Genomic DNA, 6,000 nt, shown 5'->3' with positions numbered 1-6,000 from the left:
AGAACGGGGTCAGGCAAATGCTCGTTTCGTCTTATTGGAAGAGAGTGATGCCAGTGGTTTGTGTGTGTGTGTGTGTGTCTGTCTGTGTGTCTGTCTGTGTCTGTCTGTGTCTGTCGGTCTGTGTGTGTGTGTCACTGCTTGGGTGATGTCATATGTCTGAGAGCATGTGTGTGTTTACAGCCTTGTGATCCGTCGCTGGACAAAGAATGAAGTCACTGCCAAGCTTTGATGCGGCGGAAGAAGGAGGGGAGGCAAATTTAGAACCATTCTGATGGGGAAATGAACAATTTGACTTAATTTTTAGCACATTAGGTTTCAACCCCCTAATTTCTTGACTTGTCTTGGTTTCTTCTATACGTTGGGCAGAGGATTAGACTGATGTGTTGCTCACACTTACTCAACCCGATTGGTGTTTGGCTTCTGCCCAGCAGCCTGTTCATAGATTACACAGTGAGAAAGGTCAAATCACTCACTGTCAATCTGCTTTAAATGTCAGGCACCAAATGCTTTGAGGTAATTGTTTTTCACCTTACAGTTCATGTTCATGAAAGAATAAGTCTGCCATTTTTATATATTAATAATAATAAATTTTATTTGTAACACACTTTACATTTAAAACCATGAAATCCAATTTATCAACAATCTGTCAACACTTTCCAACGTTCCTTTCACCCCGGAGACCATTTGTTCATGCTGAAGACATTTTCCTAAAACAGCTGGGCAGAGTTGTGTTTAGCAAACATAACTCAAACAGGAGAAGGGGACTATTTTCACTAGCAGATCAAGACACAATTGTGAGCCACCTGAGGCCTGTACTACGAAGCAAGATTTGGGGTTTACCAAGGTAACTTCAAGTTCAACCCAGGGTTTTGTGTATCACGACGGTGGGTCACTTGTTACCGGGTTACATCGCCATGGTAACTTGTGCTGAACATCTAACCGGCCTGTATTACGTGTCTGTGTTGGTCATATTTCTTTAGGATTATCGTTTGCTCTTCTTATGTAAAATATCTGGTCTAATATCTCTGGTAGACTTCCATGTTTGCGATTGGTCACATGGTGTCGCTAGATTGGGAACCCTTGGTTGATTGAATGAGAAGTGATTCAAAAGAGTTCACTGATTCGGTGAGCCTTGTCTCCCCAGGCAGGTCGTTCCAAAGTCGAGAGGCCCAAAACATGGTCACCTTTTAAAGCCTCGACTTTGGAAGTGCTCCACCTGAGAATCTAACCCGCAATTTCCACCAACTGCGTAACGTCTGCGGATCCGCTCCGGAACTGCGGTGGAGTCAATAGGTTTCCATTAAAGTCAATGTGTGTATTTTCACTGACTGCAGAACGGCTGCGTTCCGACTCCGTCCTAGCTCCGGCGGTCCGCAGCCATCCGGAGCAGATATAGAGCTTCTATTTTTGACGGATGCCGGAGAGCTCCGCAGCAATTCAGCACAGGGCAGATAGTGCGGGACAGGAAGTCGAGCAAAGAAACAAAATAAAACATCTGGTTGATTTTCAAAATAAAATACACTATGCTCACGGCGGATCATATTTCCCTGCACTACACCTTGAAAACGTCATAATGGGCGTTGGGTTGTTGGTTTTGTGGTTCTGTTTATAGAAACTACATCATGTTATATCGCACAATCATACGTGAATTGGCGAGATCTTGTGGGTCCTCGTGACTTCAGCTGTCAGTCATGGCCGCAGCCGTTCCGCAACAAATCCGGACCTGGTGGGTATTGAAGGACGGCGGAGCACGGAGCCGACACGCAGCGGAGCCGTTCCGCAGCCGTTCCGCAGTTGGGGGAAATTGCGGGTAAGGCTGCGAACTAGCTCATATATGGTCATCATCTCCGCTATGTACTGTAGCTTGGAGCCAGACCCAGACAAGCTTTAAAAGTGGTCAGTATAATCTAAAGTCCAGTGGACAGAAGCCAGGGTTGGAGTTATTTGATGTTGACCAGTGAGAAGCAAAGCTGTTGCGTTCTAAACTAGTTGGAGGCGAGTGAGAGAGAGAGACTTTTTGTTGACGCTGGAAAGGAGGGATTTGCAGACCGATGTCAAGTCATGCGAAGATGAATGCATGAATAACTTTTTCCAGGCCAGAGTGTGAAAGCCTGGGTTGGATTCTGGAGATGGTTCTTAGTTGAAGAAAACAGGACTGGACAACTTTTTTTGATGTGTGATTGAAAGGTGGTTTGAAGGTGCCACCCAGTGCCACCATTTGGCTCATTGATGTGTGTGTAATAGTTTTTGGATAACAATGGAGCCATATGGCACAGAAGAAGAAAATATATCAGGCTTTGAATACACAGATAATAGGTGTTGTTGACATAGAATATTAAATATCGCCAGACATGTGAAGCCCCGTGGCTTCGTAATAATAAATCATGCAATTTACATTCACAGGAATCTATATGGTTCGTATCACTTATACACAACATTTGTCGGTTGTTTCCTTCTGCACCCTTTAAGGGGCCAGTAAACTTAATCAGAACGGCTTGTCTGATGGTCAAAAAGCTTTGCCTGACAATTCCTGTAACTTTCCAACATCGACAGTCCGACATTCACACCAACTTCCTGCAACATGGGCAATTTAGAACCTTTTTCATCTCAGCCCCCCTAAAAATTATAATAAAAAAACTTTTTTTAATCAATTTTGGTGCTTCAAGTGAGAGTTTGCGAATTTGTCAGTTAGTGACAGAGGATAAACAATTACAGGTTCAAAGGGTTTGAAACAGATTTAATATCCTGTGTACGGTGGCCGACAGGGGCAAACGCCCTGCAACTTAAGAAAACACACGCAAATAGACAAAACACAACTTCTTTAATTTGACAACATATGTGCAACATTCAGCAAACGCACTGCAAATACCACAACACAACCAAATACATAAACGCACTGCAAATAAAAAACGATGCAAAAAGAAAAGCACGCAAACCCCGAAAAAAGAAGCGATGCAAAAAGAAAAACAACTTCATTAATTTGACAACACGTGCGCGGCATTCAGCAAACGCACTGCAAATACAACAACACAACCAAATACATAAACGCACTGCAAATACACACAACACAACCAAATAGATAAACGCACTGCAAATATGAAACGATGCAAAAAGAAAAGCACACAAACCCCGAAAACAAATGCAACAAAAAAACGCAGCATCCAGATTACACAACGGAATTTATCCAGACCTCTAGAGGGAGCAGCTAGTGGAACAGCTGGATTTTCGACCGTTATTAAATTCATATTATTATTATTATTATTATTATTATTATTATTATTATTAATAACATAATATATTATTAATATACAGTCTATGCTCCCGTCTCATGCCCTCCCGGCTGGTGCTGTCCCCGAGCTTCAGCTTTTCAAAATAAAAGCTCGCGTCTGGTCCGCTATGTGTTTGTACTTTGGTGTGTTGGGTGCACTGATGGGCAGTAACGCGTTAGAAGTAACGCGTTACTGTAATCCGATTACTTTTTTCAAGTAACGAGTAAAGTAAGGGATTACAATTGCAAAAACAGTAATTAGATTACTGTTACTTCCTCGTAAGCAGGCTGCGTTACTGCGTTACTTAACCGTGATTTTGTTTCGTGAGACCGTGCGCCGCGACGTCAGTGGTAAACACCGACATGTGTAGTGTTGAAGAAGAGACAACATGGAGCGCGGGAGAGAGCAGGACCATGCAGCGTTTAATGCTTGGAAGTACCGACATTACTTTGAGTTTGACTCGGTTAAAGGTGACAAAAACATCAGCGTCCGCTGTACACTCTGTGTGGGAAGAAAACTTTTATCTACAGCGAAAAATTCCACCTCAAATCTGAACAAGCACCTAGCAAGCCGGCACAGGAATGTGAAACTCACTGAAAAAAAACCCTAAACCCCCAACTGACATGACCGCTGCGGCTACATCCAATTCCACCGGGCGAACCTCCGAGGGCCCCTCTCCTGCTAAACAGGTGAAAATAGACTTAAAAGCGACAGGACTTAGTGTCGCTGAACTGAAGAAGCTCGTCGCTGGCTATATTGTCGAGGACATGCTGCCAATTTCCACTGTTTTATTCAGGTCGTGCATCATAGTTTTGAAAAGTAACTTAACTAGTAAAGTAACTAATTACTTTTGAAAATAAGTAATCAGTAAAGTAACTGGATTACTTTCTTGGAGAAGTAATCAGTAATCAGTAACTAATTACTATTTCCAAGTAACTTGACCAACACTGGTTGGGTGTTTGTGAACTAAACAGTACGGCAATCATGCTAATGAATACAATAACTTTTTCAGTAGATGTCTTACTTACAACACATTGGAGTTAGCAAAGCAGTTTTATGTTTATATGTGCGGGCGGGATTTATTCAGTTTGATAAATCCCACGGTAATGTTGGTGGTTTACTAAACAGGGAGGGACTAGAAATCCTGTCTGTTTTTTGTATTTCAAGAGCGAATTGCTCCACAATATGAATACAGATTGATCACTTATTTTGTTGGTAACCGTTGTTGTATAATCACAATATTACACTTGAGGAGGCCTACACTTCAGTAATTTCGGACCTCGAAATTAAACCCTCTCATGTAATAGGGCTTAAACAAACGTCAACGTTAAACACTGATGCAGTTTTAAATGTTTTATTACTACGAGTTTACAGACGTCTCTGCTGATTGAGTATCAGCTGGGACCTGAGGAGACACACCCACCAAACCAGAGAAAACATATCTCAAACATAGACTTAATATTTACAGTCTCTCTCTCTCTCTCTCTCTCTCTCTCTCTCTCTCTCTCTCTCTCTTTCTCTCCCTCCCTCCCTCCCCGTGAGGTCGAAAATCCAGCTGTTCCACTAGCTGCTCCCTCTAGAGGTCTGGAGAACTTCCGTTGTGTAATCTGGATGCAGCGTTTTTTTGTTGCATTTGTTTTCTGGGTTTGTGTGCTTTTCTTTTTGCATCGTTTCATATTTGCAGTGCGTTTATCTATTTGGTTGTGTTGTTGTATTTGCAGTGCGTTTATGTATTTGGTTGTGTTGTGGTATTTGCAGCGCGTTTGCTGAATGCTGCACATATGTTGTCAAATTAATGAAGTTGTTTTCTTAATTTGCTTGTGTTTTGTCTATTTGCGTGTGTTTTCTTAAGTTGCAGGGCGTTTGCCCCTGTCGGCCACCGTACCTGTGTGTCTGTCACCGATGCTATCCACCTGTAACCCAGTCAAGGAAAGGGTTAACAGAAAGGTAGTGTTGGCCAATTGGAGGAGGTTGTGCCAGACTCCTGCCTTTGGCCGAGTCTCTATCTGATCTGTCAGAGGGAGAGCAGGAGACTGAATGTTAGAACACTGTCAAATTGGTCGTTATCACTGTGACTTATAAAGTGTCAGGTTTAGTTCCGTCACAGTGTTAATAGTGTCAAAAAACATTAGCTGACGTTGTTGTTCAGTAGCTACTTGCAAACACACTTTTGCAAGGCACTGTATCCGTGTCATATTATCATTAGGGGCTGAGCCCCCCTAAATGTTTGATCCTAGAATCGCCCCCTGTCCCGCAGGGATCGGCCAACTGTTTAGATGAGACAGGAGGGTCTGTTTCATTTCTTATTCATCTATTTCTAGCACTTTTCATGTGAATCATCGACAGCAGTACTATGAATGTCTTCAAGGAGAGACTGTCTGAAAATGTGCATCGTCATCCCAGCATTTAAACGATAGCAGGCCTTTCTCCGTTGTACAACAGCCGGCTTTCGATTTCCAATTTGGTCAGAGAATGTGCCGTATCATGAACCAGTTCTTTTGTAGCATAACCCAGCCCTGAGAGTAAATTAGACACAACAGGGTGTAAGATAAGATGGTTGATAAGATAAAAAAAAATTCAGGGGAGAAAAACACAGCAGGAAGCAATGAGACCTTCCTCTCACATTGGGACCTACAGTATGTCTAATAATTATATAAAAAATGGGTAGCTCAAATCAAGCAATCTGTTGGGTCATAGCCGTGGTGTAATCACAACATATAACAAATGAATA

This window comes from Sander lucioperca, chromosome 16, assembly GCF_008315115.2.
Source record: "Sander lucioperca isolate FBNREF2018 chromosome 16, SLUC_FBN_1.2, whole genome shotgun sequence".
Taxonomy (NCBI): Eukaryota; Metazoa; Chordata; class Actinopteri; order Perciformes; family Percidae; genus Sander; species Sander lucioperca.
The sequence above is the reverse complement of the archived record's forward strand: the minus strand, read 5'-3'. Positions refer to the sequence as shown.